Raw genomic sequence first — 15,094 nt, 5'->3', positions numbered from 1 at the left:
TTATTATATGTTTATTTTGTAAACTGTTTGCTCATATCTGTTTCGCTTTATTTTTTTTGCTTTTTTAACTCATTGACACGGCCAAAAAAAAAAAAAAAACACGTTTAGATAAGCACAGCAGATCGTTTTGTCTGCACCTAAAACCCAGCACTACGGTAACGAATGAGCCCATACACGCAGCTGCGCCTACATTTGGAAAATAGCGATGAATTTAGCTACGAGACTTTTTTATTTTTATTTTACGCGCGTGTGCGCATAGGCGCGCAAAGGTTCACATAAATGAGGCGAGTATTTTAAGTCAGATTTTCTAGTTCTGCCAGCAAGATCCTTCCTCTCATTCAGAAAATACACATATCCTTGTGAGAATGAGCCCCTTACAATCAGAATTTGCAAATTCCAGAAACCCCCCCCCCTTATTCAAATGAACCCTTAAAGTTTCCCCCGGCCTCTTGCATGCGACAGGGGGCGGGTCCACGACAGCCTGGGCTGACTGCATATGGTAAGACCAGAAGATGGGAGACATCTAGTGGAAAAAAGGAATTACTGCGGGGGGGGGGGGGGGAGGGTTATTGAAGGTGGCCGTTGTAGCAAAAGCTTCCAAAGCTTTTTTAATTTTTTAAATTCCAGGTACCTATATTTTTTTAATTCATTTTTTTACATAGTTAGACTGACGCAATTGAACCCACTTGCAAACGCGCATGGGCACATGTAAACGCACAGCCTGGGCTAAATAGAGGCCAGAAGATGGGTGGCATCTCGTGGAATACAGGAATTACTGCCAAAGCTTTTTCAGTTTTTGAATTCCAGATACCTATTTATTTTATATATATATATATAGTTACACTAACACAATTGAACCCATTTGCAAATGCGCATGGGCACAGGCAAACACACAGCAAACATGTAGAAATGCATGCAGATGCAACTTAGTCAAGAAAGTAAATTGAACTGAAAAAGCACCGAACCCATGCAATAAACACACAGTGGTAAAAATTAGCCCTTAAAATCCTTCCAGCCCTGGCTTGTGTGGTGACGCACCGACAGGGGGGCGGGTCCATGACAGCCTGGGCTGACTGCATGTGGGTTAAATAGAGGCCAGAGGATGGGTGACATCTAGTGGAACAAAGGAATTATTGCAGGGGGAATTGAAGGTGAGCGATGTAGCAAAAGCTTCCAAAGCTTTTTTAGTTTTTGAATTCTAGGTAACTATTTTTTCTTTCTATTGTAGCACTGACTCCCGAAGCAGCGGCTGATTTGATTTAGGGCCTGCACTCTAGTAACACAACCCCACTAACTTGCCTCAGCCCCCTTGACACAGCTGTGGTGCAATACAATACAGTACAATATAATATATCACAATATACCTGTATTGTCCTCTCAGAATCCACTGGCTCCACCTGCTGAGGGAAAAAAATACTCCACACAGCGAGGTACTTAACCAAAGTATATGTTACTATATATATTTGTAAATAGGTGATTACAGCAATTGTACTGTCATCCAACACTGATTGACAGGACAATGGACTTTGCTAAAACAGTTACAAACAATATATATATATATATATATATATATATATATATATATATATATATGGGAGCTCCCCCTACTTTTGTAGCTATGCGTGAGATCTCACTTAAAGCACTCAGTCTTTATCTTCGGATCTTCGCTAGCAATGGTAACTCCTTATAAATTTGTAATCCAAGGTTAAAGCAGTTAAAACTGAATTGAGGATGATCCTAGTATTTCTTCCACAAATATAATACAGTGCTTGAAGTGTGATAGTAAGTAGGCCTTATGCCTGCCTAGCGTAAGTTGCTATGCTCCTCCTCTGTGGGACTAATTATCCCAGCGAGGCCTGTATATAAGTCTGACTAGGTGCAATGGTTTACAAAACGGTGAGTAGCAACCTGCTCACCAACTGGATCGGAACCTTGGTATGGTAACTTTGGTCCGGTAGTTGCAGCTTGCGTCTGCCTCAGCCAGCTCCGTCACTCTGTCCCATCCCGACAGGTGGACCTGGTCCTCCGATGCTCAAAGGTGTCTCTGGATCCTCCCAATCTGATCTCTGAGTCGCTGGCACTTCATGTCACTCACACAACCGAGCAGCGTTGCGCTCCGCACAGGCATCAAGCTGCTTCCTCCGGGAGGCCTCTGCATGCGTTCCCAAGAGACCTAAAATGGCCGCTCAGGTAGGGTTTCCACCTGTCTGGGATTCACCCGGACAGTTCGGGTTTTGAATCATGTGTCCAGGTTTCAGTCCACCTGAACACAATATTCAGACAAGAATTTAGCTCAGAACAGGGCCTGGTAGGAGGATGAGGGGGCACTATGCACGCCACATTACTATTCTCTTTGGAGCACCTAACGTTTTCCCAGGTCTTTTACAATTCTATAGAGTATGCTAAGAAAAAAGTTTTGCTGTGTGCCGCTAAAGTGTTCGGGTTTGGCTTGAAGAAAAAGTGGCAACCCTACGCTTAGGGTCCTTTTATCTCCTACCCAGCATGCAATGCAAGAGAGGGTGTCCATGGGTAGGTCATTCAGCATCCTGGGTAAAGGGGTCAACTCTCCAATGTAAATAACATTCACTTCCTGTAAATAGTTCAATGCTTGAAAGCCAAATATCATTTGAGTTCACTTTCAGTACTTGGCCACTAGATGTCGCCAAACACTAAGCTATAGAACCGTCCACAGACTTTCATTATAATGCTAATACACATCAGAAGACAAGGATATTAGCGCTACATTTTATATATATATATATATATATATATATATATATATATATATATGTAGCACTAACCCCAAAAGGAGCTGCTGGTTAGATTTGGGCTTACCGTTACCTTCTTTTCTCCTCACTTCAGGTCTAGGGGGTGTCCCGTGGTAAATGGCCCAGTAACTCGAGGGACTGACAACACATCCGCTTGAATGGATTTTATTTGCAAAACGTAGACAATGAACAGTCTCTTAAATTGGGATCAGAGGGTTGGAAAGAAAGTTCAGGTACTCTTAGTGTCAAAGTCAAATATTGAAGAACTTGCTCACTTTGACTGCATCCAGAGAATAGCCATTCGCAGCTGGATGATCACTCAGGTTGGACAGTCCCTCTCTCACAAGGCCTAGCAGCCAACAAGGTGCTTAACTAGGGTTGCCACCTGTCCGGTTTTGACCCGGACAGTCCGGGTTTGAACACATGTGCCCGGTTTTCAAGCCACCTGAAACCCGGGCACATATAGCTGCAGTTCAAACTTGAACGGCGCATCCCGATTCCCACACGCGATCAGTTTTACACATTTATTACTGCCTGTGCGCTCCGCCAACGAGCTAAGCTCAGCGATGAGCAGCAGGCGACATGCGTACCTATTCAGCCTGTGATTGGCTGACTAGGTCAGGTGCGGGCGACGGACATGAGGATCACCGATTAGCTCGGGGAACCTGGTCACACGTGGAGGCGGAGCAGGACTGTGGGTGATCACGGCCGCCCGGAGTCCCGCCTCCTTGCCTGGCGTGTGCTTTGCTGTGTCTCATCAAGACCTCACTCAGGTATCTTTCTCATGTGCCCTCTCACCCCCCTCTGTCAGCCACTCCCCCTCTGTAAACCTGTCCCCATCTGTCAGCTCCCCTTCCCTGTCAGTTACCCCCCCTCTGTCAGCTCCCCTCCCCTGTCAGCTCCCCCCCTATCAGTTACCCCCCTCTGTCAGCTCCCCTCCGCTGTCAGCTCCCCCCCCTATCAGTTACCCCCCTCTGTCAGCTCCCCTCCCCTGTCAGTTACCCCCCTATCAGTTACACCCCCTCTGTCAGCTCCCCTCCCCTGTCAGTTACCCCCCTCTGTCAGCTCCCCTCCCCTGTCAGTTACCCCCCTATCAGTTACCTCCCTCTGTCAGTTACCCCCCCTCTGTCAGCTACCCTCCCCAGTCAGCTACTCCCCCTGTCAGCTACTCTCCCCTGGCAGCTACCCCCCATCAGTTACCCCCCTCTGTCAGCTCCCCTCCCCAGTCAGCTACCCCCCTGTAAGCCACCCCCCCTCTGTCAGCTCCCCTCCCCTGTCAGGTACTCCCCTCTGTCAGCCCCCCTCTGTCAGTTACCCCCCTCTGTAAGCTCCCCTCCCCAGTCAGCTACCCCCCCCTGTAAGCCACTCCCCATCTGTCAGCTCCCCTCCCCTGTCAGCTACCCCCGTCAGCTACTCCCCTCCCCTGTCAGCTCCCCAACTCTGCCAGTTACCCCCCCCGTCAGCTCCCCTGTCAGCTACCGCCCTCTGTCAGCTAATCTCCCCCCATTCAGCTCCCCTCCCATCTCTGTCAGCTACTCCTCCCCCCTCTCTGTCAGCTACTCCTTACCCCCTCCCCCTGTCAGCTACTACCCCCCCCCTCATTCAGCTACCCTCCCCCCTCTCTGTCAGCTACTCCTCCCCCCTCTCTGTCAGCTACTCCTCCCCTCTCAGCTACTCCTTCCTTCTCTGTCAGCTACTCCTCCCTTCTCTGTCAGCTACTCCTCCCCTATCTGTCAGCTACTCCTCCCCTCCCCCTGTCAGCTACCCCCTCCCCCTGTCAGCTATTCCCCCCTCTGTCAGCTACTCCACCCCCTCTGTCAGCTCCCCTCCCCAGTCAACTACCCCCCCCCCCTGTCAGCTACCCCTCCTCATTCAGCTATTCTCCCCCCTCTGTCAGCTACTCCCCTGTCAGCTACCCCTTTGTCAGTTACCCCCCCTCTGTCAGCTCCCCTCCCCTGTCAGTTACCCCCCCTGTCAGCTCCCCTCCCCAGTCAACTCCCCCCCCCTCTGTCAGCTACTCCCCCCTCATTCAGCTATTCTCACCTCTGTCAGCTACTCCCCCCCCATTCAGCTACCCTCCCCCCTCTGTCAGCTCCCCTCCCCCCCCCCCCTCTGTCAGCTCCCCTCCCCAGTCAACTACTCCCCCTCTGTCGGCTACCCCTCCTCATTCAGCTATTCTCCCCCCTCTGTCAGCCCCCTCCCCTGTCTGCTACCCCCCATCAGCTATTCCCCCCTCTTTCAGCTACTCCCCTCCCCTGTCAGCTACCCCCCTGTCAGCTACTCCCCCCTCATTCAGCTATTCTCACCTCTCTGTCAGCTACTCTCCCCCCCCCCCATTCAGCTACTCTGCCCCCTCTGTCAGCTACTCTGCCCCCTCTGTCAGCTACTCTGCCCCCTCTGTCAGCTACTCTGCCCCCTCTGTCAGCTACTGTGCCCCCTCTGTCAGCTACTGTGCCCCCTCTGTCAGCTATTGTGCCCCCTCTGTCAGCTACTGTGCCCCCCTGTCAGCTACTCTGCCCCATCTGTCAGCTACTCTGCCCCCTCTGTCAGCTACTCTGCCCCCTCTGTCAGCTACTCTGCCCCCTCTGTCAGCTACTGTGCCCCCTCTGTCAGCTACTGTGCCCCCTCTGTCAGCTATTGTGCCCCCTCTGTCAGCTACTGTGCCCCCCTGTCAGCTACTCTGCCCCATCTGTCAGCTACTCTGCCCCCTCTGTCAGCTACTCTGCCCCCTCTGTCAGCTACTCTGCCCCCTCTGTCAGCTACTCTGCCCCCTCTGTCAGCTACTCTACCCCCTGTCAGCTACCCCCTCACCTCTCTGTCAGCTACTCCCTGTCAGCTACCCCCTCCCCCTGTCAGCTACCCCCTCCCCCTGTCAGCTACCCCCTCCTCCTGTCAGCTACCCCCCTCTGTCAGTTACTCCCCCCTCTGTCAGCTACTCCCCCCCTGTCAGCTACTCCCCCCCCTGTCAGTTACCCCCCTCTGTCAGCTACCCCCCCCCTGTCAGTTACCCCCCTCTGTCAGCTCCCCTCCCCAGTCAACTACCCCCCTCTGTCAGCTATCCTCCTTCATTCAGCTATTCTCTCCCCTCATTCAGCTATTCTCTCCCCTCATTCAGCTATTCTCTCCCCTTATTCAGCTATTCTCTCCCCTCATTCAGCTATTCTCCCCCCCTCTGTCAGCTACTCTCCCCTGTCAGCTCCCCTCCCCTGTCAGCTACCCCCATCAGCTATTCCCCCCTCTGTCAGCTATTCCCCCCTCTGTCAGCTATTCCCCCCTCTGTCAGCTATTCTCCCTTCTGTCAGCTACCCCTCCTTCTGTCAGCTACCCCCCTTCTGTCAGCTACCCCCCTTCTGTCAGCTATTCCCCCTTCTGTCAGCTATTCCCCCTTCTGTCAGCTATTCCCCCTTCTGTCAGCTACCCCCCCCCCTCTGTCAGCTACTCCCCCCTCTGTCAGCTACTCCCCTCCCCTGTCAGCTACCCCCCCCTCATTCAGCTATTCTCACCTCTCTGTCAGCTACTCTCCCCCCCCATCAGCTACTCTCCCCCCCCTGTCAGCTACTCTGCCCCCTCTGTCAGCTACTCTGCCCCCTCTGTCAGCTACTCTGCCCCCTCTGTCAGCTACTCCTCCCCTCTCTGTCAGCTACCCCCTGTCAGCTACCCCCTGTCAGCTACCCCCTCGCCCTGTCAGCTACCCGCCCCCCTGTCAGCTACTCCCCCCTCTGTCAGCTACTCCCCCCCTGTCAGTTACCCCCCTCTGTCAGCTCCCCTCCCCAGTCAACTACCCCCCTCTGTCAGCTATCCCCCTTCATTCAGCTATTCTCTCCCCTCATTCAGCTATTCTCTCCCCTCATTCAGCTATTCTCTCCCCTCATTCAGCTATTCTCCCCCCCCCCCTCTGTCAGCTACTCTCCCCTGTCAGCTACCCCATCAGCTATTCCCCCCTCTTTCAGCTATTCCCCCCTCTGTCAGCTATTCCCCCTTCTGTCAGCTACCCCCCCTTCTGTCAGCTATTCCCCCTTCTGTCAGCTACCCCCCCTCTGTCAGCTACTCACCCCATTCAGCTATTCTCCCCCCTCTGTCAGCTACTCTCCCCCCTATGTCAGCTCCCCTCCCCTGTCAGCTACCCCCATCAGCTATTCCCCCTTCTGTCAGCTATTCCTCCTTCTGTCAGCTACCCCCCTCTGTCAGCTCCCCCCCACCCCTCTGTCAGCTACTCCCCCCATTCAGCTATTCCCCCCCTCTGTCAGCTACTCCCCCCTCTGTCAGCTACTCCCCCCTCTGTCAGCTACTCCCCCCTCTGTCAGCTACCCTCCCCTGTCAGCTCCCCTCCCCAGTCAGCTACCCCCCCCCCCTCATTCAGCTATTCTCTCCCCTCATTCAGCTATTCTCCCCCCCCCCTCTGTCAGCTACTCTCCCCTGTCAGCTACCCCATCAGCTATTCCCCCCTCTGTCAGCTATTCCCCCCTCTGTCAGCTATTCCCCCTTCTGTCAGCTATTCCCCCTTCTGTCAGCTATTCCCCCTTCTGTCAGCTACTCACCCCATTCAGCTACTCTCCCCCCTCTGTCAGCTACTCTCCCCCCTATGTCAGCTCCCCTCCCCTGTCAGCTACCCCCATCAGCTATTCCCCCTTCTGTCAGCTATTCCTCCTTCTGTCAGCTACCCCCCTCTGTCAGCACCCCCCCCACCCCTCTGTCAGCTACTCCCCCCATTTAGCTATTCTCCCCCCCCTCTGTCAGCTACTCCCCCCTCTGTCAGCTACCCTCCCCTGTCAGCTCCCCTTCCCAGTCAGCTACCCCCCCCCTCATTCAGCTATTCTCCCCCCTCATTCAGCTACTCCCCCCTCTGTCAGCTACTCCCCCCTCTGTCAGCTACTCCCCCCTCTGTCAGCTACCCTCCCCTGTCAGCTCCCCTCCCCAGTCAGCTACCCCCCCCCCCCCTCATTCAGCTATTCTCTCCCCTCATTCAGCTATTCTCCCCCCCCCCCTCTGTCAGCTACTCTCCCCTGTCAGCTACCCCATCAGCTATTCCCCCCTCTGTCAGCTATTCCCCCCTCTGTCAGCTATTCCCCCTTCTGTCAGCTATTCCCCCTTCTGTCAGCTATTCCCCCTTCTGTCAGCTATTCCCCCTTCTGTCAGCTATTCCCCCTTCTGTCAGCTACTCACCCCATTCAGCTACTCTCCCCCCTCTGTCAGCTACTCTCCCCCCTATGTCAGCTCCCCTCCCCTGTCAGCTACCCCCATCAGCTATTCCCCCTTCTGTCAGCTATTCCTCCTTCTGTCAGCTACCCCCCTCTGTCAGCACCCCCCCCACCCCTCTGTCAGCTACTCCCCCCATTTAGCTATTCTCCCCCCCCCTCTGTCAGCTACTCCCCCCTCTGTCAGCTACCCTCCCCTGTCAGCTCCCCTTCCCAGTCAGCTACCCCCCCCCTCATTCAGCTATTCTCCCCCCTCATTCAGCTACTCTCCCCCCTCTGTCAGCTACTCTCCCCCTCTGTCAGCTCCCCTCCCCCATCAGCTATTCCCCCCTCTGTCAGTTACCTCCCCCCCGTCAGCTACTCCCCCCTCTGTCAGCTACTCCCCCCCCCCATTCAGCTACCCTCCCCCTCTGTCAGCTACCCTCCCTAATGGGGGTGTCTTCTATGGGGGACCCCTACATTTTTGAGGGGGTAACACTGACCCGTATTTTATGAAGGGGGTGACAATGACCCCTGGTTTATAGGAGGTAACACTGTCCAATAAAGTGTGCCACATTATTGCTCTCCTTAGTGCACCCAAAGGTGTCCCAGGTCTTTACAATGCACATTTACAATGTATACTACAATTTTTTTTTCCATGCACCGCTAAAGTGTTCGGGTTTGGCTTGATGAAAAGGTGGCAACCCTATGCTTAACTCAGGAACAAGTCTCTGCCACAGACGTTGTTGTAGAACATACAAGATAATGTCTCTGCCACAGATGTTGTAGAACACGTAGGAAAACTAAACTTGAAGAACACACGTGGGATATCTGGATCTTTCAGCCAGCTTGGCGATATCTACAAGACCAGATTCTCTTGGGTACTTTAGCTCCTCCAGGCTCTTACTAAGAAACCAACCCATACATGGCCTTCTTCTGAAGAGTCCTCCCCTGGATAGCGCAAAGTCACTGGGTCTCTCCCAAACCAGAGACGACACTCAAACACCTCGGAATCCTCCTTTAGTTTCCTTGCCTCGGGCTAGCCAGCCCCGAGACATCAAGATCGGGTGGATCCGCACACCAGGCCATAGCCTTCCTGGGGGCTGATCAGGAGGACCAGGACCATGAAGTCAGTACATCATACTGGACCGGAACCCCGAACCAGGTGACGTCCGCATCTTAAATACCCTCTCCCAGAAAGCACAGCGAGAGCGCCACTCCCACTGGGCGGGCTCCAAGAGTGAGTAACTTAAGCACCCAACCAGACCATAGTTCCATACCTGCCAGAAGAGACAGTACCCCCTGTGGTCAGGCAGAACATCTCATAGTCCAGTCAGACTGATGCTGAAGTCCAAATTTAGACAATTGTAACCAAAATACACTGCAGTTTAGGTATAAACTTAACTTTTAAAAAAGCATAGCGCGTGCTCTTCAGGAGCTGCTGCCACATACATATATATATATACTTATACATAGTTACACTGACACAATTGAACCCACTTGCAAATGTGTATGGGCACACTGACATGTACAGCAAACGTGTATAAGTGCGTGTAGATGCAACTTAGTCAAGAAAATAAATGGAACTGAAAACGCACCAAACCCATGCAAAAAACGCACAGTGGTGCAAATGAGCCCTTAAAATCCTTCCAGTCCTGGCTTGCGTGGTGACGCACCGACAGGGGGGCGGGTCCATGACAGCCTGGGCTGACTGCATGTGGGTTAAATAGAGGCCAGAAGATGGGTGACGTCTAGTGGAAAAAAGGAATTACTGCAGAAGGTGCTGACGATGAGTGATGTAACAAAAGCTTCCAAAACTTTTTTTAGTTTTTGAATTGCAGATAAAAATTATTATTATTATTTTTTATTTTTTACATAGTTACATTAATGCAGTTTTGTGCTGTTTCGAGGACTAAAGACGAAAGAGAAGAAACAGAAAAGCGCACACCACACACAGGGAAATAACGATCACCGTATTAAAACCAACAATGGTTGTACTCACAACTCGAACGCAGCTCCGTCTGGCTGAAGTCGTAGAAATGATCACATCGTGGCCAGCGATGCCCGGTGGTTGCCAGCGCAGCGGCCCAGTGGCCCAGTCTATGGGCCCAGTACCAGCAGGCTCTGACCTCCAGCTGAGCCCAGGGGGTGAAGCCGAATTGTTTGTCTCCCGTCAGACCACAGCGAGAGATTCGAACTTCCTGCCCAGTAACCACCGGACATCACGGGTCAGGAGCTCAGCGCTTCCACAACTTCAGCGACATGGGGCTGCGTTTCAGGGCGCTTTTAGTTTATTAACCACTTCAGCTCTGGAAGGTTTTACCCACTTTATGACCAGGCCATTTTTTTTTTTTTGCAATTGAGCACTGCGCTACTTTAACTGACAATTGCGCGTCATGCAACGTTGTACCCAAACAAAATGTGCAGCATTTTTTTCACACAAAGAGAGCTTTCTTTTGGTGCTTTTTATTCACCACTGGGTTTTTATTATTATTATTATTTGTGATATAAATAAAAAAAAAAAAAAAAAAAAATTATATATATATATATTTTTTTACGTTCTGCTATAAAACAAAATCAAATGTCTTCATAAATTTAGGCCAAAATGTATTCTGCTGAATTTCTTTGGTAAAAAAAAATCCCAACAAGTGAATATTAATTGCTTTGCATGTGAATTATATTGCCTATAAACTATGTTATATATCGTATATATTGGATATATAAATTTGATCACCACTTTTTTTTTTTTATATATATATAATTTTTTGTGATATAAACAAACAAAATAATTTTTTTTTTTTTTTTTTTATTTATTTTTTTTACTTTCTGCTATAAAACATACAATTGAGAAAAAAAACAAGAAAAAAACAAAAAACAAATATCTTTATAAATTTAGGTCAAAATGTGTTCTGCTATATATCTTTGGTAAAAAAAAAAAAAAAAATAGAATCCCAAGTTCCCGAGTTACAAACATCTGACTTAGACTGGATTCACACCTAGGCATTTTTAGTGCTTTTTGCATTTTGCAGATTTGCACCATAGAACATGTTTCATAGGAATCCATGTTAAATGGACTGTAGTGCAAATCTGCAAAATGCAAAAAGCACTAAAAATGGATAGGTGTGAATCAGGCCTTTTACAAACGACTCCTACATACACATGGAGGGAGGGAGACAACAGGAAGTGAGAGGAAATCTACCCCTAGGAAGGGAAACTCTCTCCTGTTAGCCCTTGTACACACGGTCGGAGATTCCGGCGGAATGTGTCCGATCGGACCGTTTTGTCGGATATTCCAACTGTGTGTGGTCTCCATCGGACTGTTTCCGTTGGAATATCCGACGGACCAAGTTTTCCAATGCTCCAATCGGACATACTCCGATCATGTGTAGAGAATTCTGATCGGACAAAGTGCCACGCATGCTCAGATCAAATTCCTACACCAAAGCTATTGGCTACTAGGGTGAACGTAGTCCCGTCGTAACGAAATAACGTCATCACGTCGGATTTTCCGACAACTTTGTCCGACCGTGTGTATGCAACAGTTTCGGACAAAATCCGACGGATTTGGTTGTCGGAATCTCCGACCCGTGTGTACAAGGGATAAGAGTTAATATGGAAAAAAGGTGTCTCCTCCACTGGTCCTTTATCACCAATCCTTGTTTCCACAACAACCCCAAATTTTCCAGGCTTTCCATGATGGATTTCAGGCACCGGCTTCAGTTTAGAGAAGGGACAACCAACAGTGGATGCCCCCATATTAATTCTATAGGCCCATACACACGATCGGACTTTGTACAAACTTTCCCGTGGATTTTTGTACAAAGGGCGTTGGCCGTGAACTTGTATTGCATACACACAGCAGGACTTTTTCAGCCAACTTTCACCAAATCACGTGGTTTTTCTGCTCTTTGCCGCCACCTTTGGCCAACTTCTGTATTGTTGTCTGATCTTTTGCATTGGTTCTGAGCATGCCTGTTTGTACTTTGTACAAAAGTCCTATGGTTTTCTGTACACACGATCGGACTTTGCTCCATCGGACTTTTGTTTCCAGAAAGTTTGTCTGTTCGAACAGCCAACAAAAGTCAGATGAAAACCGAAAAAGTTTGTCTGATGGAGCGTACACACGGTCAGATGTTGTCTTAAGACAGCTAATTTGCATGTTTGTTATCAAAAAGTCAGATTGTGTGTATGGGCCTTTAGAGTGATGTCATTGCGCAGGCTTTCCATGATCAGGTCCCAGCACCGGCTTCAGTGTAGAGAAGGGACAACCAACAGTGGATGCCCCCATAGTAATTCTATAGGCTCATACACACGATCGGACTTTGTACAAACTTTCCCGTGGATTTTTGTACAAAGGGCGTTGGCCGTGAACTTGTATTGCATACACACAGCAGGACTTTTTCAGCCAACTTTCACCAAATCACGTGGTTTTTCTGCTCTTTGCCGCCACCTTTGGCCAACTTCTGTATTGTTGTCTGATCTTTTGCATTGGTTCTGAGCATGCCTGTTTGTACTTTGTACAAAAGTCCTATGGTTTTCTGTACACACGATCGGACTTTGCTCCATCGGACTTTTGTTTCCAGAAAGTTTGTCTGTTCGAACAGCCAACAAAAGTCAGATGAAAACCGAAAAAGTTTGTCTGATGGAGCGTACACACGGTCAGATGTTGTCTTAAGACAGCTAATTTGCATGTTTGTTATCAAAAAGTCAGATTGTGTGTATGGGCCTTTAGAGTGATGTCATTGCGCAGGCTTTCCATGATCAGGTCCCAGCACCGGCTTCAGTGTAGAGAAGGGACAGCCAACAGTGGATGCCCCCATAGTAATCCTATAGGCCCATACACACGATCGGACTTTGTACAAACTTTCCCGTGGATTTTTGTACAAAGGGCGTTGGCCGTGAACTTGTATTGCATACACACAGCAGGACTTTTTCAGCCAACTTTCACCAAATCACGTGGTTTTTCTGCTCTTTACCGCCACCTTTGGTCAACTTCTGTATTGTTGTCTGATCTTTTGCATTGGTTCTGAGCATGCCTGTTTGTACTTTGTACAAAAGTCCGATGGTTTTCTGTACACACGATCGGACTTTGCTCCATCGGACTTTTGTTTCCAGAAAGTTTGTCTGTTCGAACAGCCAACAAAAGTCAGATGAAAACCGAAAAAGTTTGTCTGATGGAGCGTACACACGGTCGGGTGTTGTCTTAAGACAGCTAATTTGCATGTTTGTTATCAAAAAGTCAGATTGTGTGTATGGGCCTTTAGAGTGATGTCATTGCGCAGGCTTTCCATGATCAGGTCCCAGCACCGGCTTCAGTGTAGAGAAGGGACAGCCAACAGTGGATGCCCCCATAGTAATCCTATAGGCCCATACACACGATCGGACTTTGTACAAACTTTCCCGTGGATTTTTGTACAAAGGGCGTTGGCCGTGAACTTGTATTGCATACACACAGCAGGACTTTTTCAGCCAACTTTCACCAAATCACGTGTTTTTTCTGCTCTTTACCGCCACCTTTGGTCAACTTCTGTATTGTTGTCTGATCTTTTGCATTGGTTCTGAGCATGCCTGTTTGTACTTTGTACAAAAGTCCGATGGTTTTCTGTACACACGATTGGACTTTGCTCCATCGGACTTTTGTTTCCAGAAAGTTTGTCTGTTCGAACAGCCAACAAAAGTCAGATGAAAACCGAAAAAGTTTGTCTGATGGAGCATACACACGGTCGGGTGTTGTCTTAAGACAGCTAATTTGCATGTTTGTTATCAAAAAGTCAGATTGTGTGTATGGGCCTTTAGAGTGACGTCATTGCGCAGGCTTTCCATGATCAGGTCCCAGCACCGGCTTCAGTGTAGAGAAGAGACAGCCTACCATGGATGCCCCCATATTAATTCTATGAGTGATGTAATCTCGTAGGCTTTGCATGATTGGTTTCAGGCACCGGCATTAGTGTAGAGAAGGGACAGCCAACAGTGGGTGCCCCATAGTAATCCTATGAGTGATGTCATTGCACACTCTTTGGGTTTCCCAGTTCTCTTCAAAAGCCCCTGTCTTGGCTAGGTCTGTCACACTTTGCATGTTCGGGTCCCAGTACCGGCTTCAGTGTACAGAAGGGACGGCAGGGAGTGGATGCCCCATAGCAATCCTATGACTGACGTCATCGCCCAGGATTTGTATGATCTGGTGCGAGCATCTGCTTCAGTATAGAGAAGGGACAGCCTACAGTGGATGCCCCATAGTAATCATATGAGTGATGTCATAGCGCAGGCTTTGCATGATCAGATCCAGGCATCGGCTTCAGTGTAGAGAAGGGACAGCCAACAGTGGATGCCCCATAGTAACCCTTTAAGTGAAGTCATCGTGCAGGCTTTGCATGATCGGGTTCAGGCACCGGCTTCAGTGTAGAGAAGGGACAGCCTACAGTGGATGCATCATAGTAATCCTATGAGTGATGTCATCGCGCAGGCTTTGCATGTTCAGGTCCCAGCACCGGCTTCAGTGTAGAGAAGGGACAGCCAACAGTGGATGCCCCATAGTAATCCCTGGACCCTGTCCCCTCACAATTACTGCTACCACCTCCCCACTTTATCCTCAACTCCCTAACCCACATCTTCAACCTCTCCCTCTCCTCCGGCACATTTCCTTCCCCGCTCAAACATGCACTGGTTACCCCCATGCTCAAAAAACCCTCACTAGACCCCACCAGTTTGAACAACTTAAGACCCATCTCCATGCTCCCGTTTGCCTCCAAGCCCATTGAACGCCTTGTCCATGACCAAATGAGTCGCTACCTCATGGACAACAACCTTCTCGATCCCCTACAGTCCGGCTTCCACCCACAACATTCCACTGAAACTGCCCTACTAATACTCACCAATGACCTACTAACTGCTAAAACCAATGGGCACTACTCCATACTCCATACTCGTACTTCTAGACCTCTCTGCTGCCTTTGACACAGTTGACCACCTGCTCCTCCTCAGCAAACTACACTCCCTTGGCCTCCGCGATTCTGCTTTATCCTGGTTCTCCTCCTACCTATCTCAGCGCACTTTCTGGGTCACTTACAACTCCATCTCCTCCGCTCCCCTTCCTCTTTCTGTTGGGGTACCCCAAGGTTCTGTCCTTGGGCCCCTCCTATTCTCGCTCTATAC

General features: G+C 49.8%; 1 protein-coding gene across 2 annotated transcripts in view; it reads right to left on the bottom strand.

Annotated features, from left to right (window-relative positions):
* SLCO2B1 (solute carrier organic anion transporter family member 2B1) overlaps positions 1 to 15,094 on the bottom strand; it is a 220,203-nt gene that overhangs the window by 189,452 nt on the left and 15,657 nt on the right. The window contains exon 1 of one of the 2 annotated variants that reach the window (XM_077451194.1): positions 9,945 to 9,966. The exons of the other annotated variant lie outside the window; for it this stretch is intronic. The gene's annotated coding sequence lies outside the window, so the exon portion shown is untranslated. Of the gene's footprint in view, positions 1 to 9,944; positions 9,967 to 15,094 lie in introns of those variants that run through there. 2 annotated transcript variants of the gene reach the window in all.

This window comes from Lithobates pipiens, unplaced genomic scaffold (genome assembly GCF_037356315.1).
Source record: "Lithobates pipiens isolate NorthernLeopardFrog02 unplaced genomic scaffold, aLitPip1_a1.2 Scaffold_23, whole genome shotgun sequence".
Classification (NCBI taxonomy): domain Eukaryota; kingdom Metazoa; phylum Chordata; class Amphibia; order Anura; family Ranidae; genus Lithobates; species Lithobates pipiens.
The sequence above is the reverse complement of the archived record's forward strand: the minus strand, read 5'-3'. Positions and strand labels throughout refer to the sequence as shown.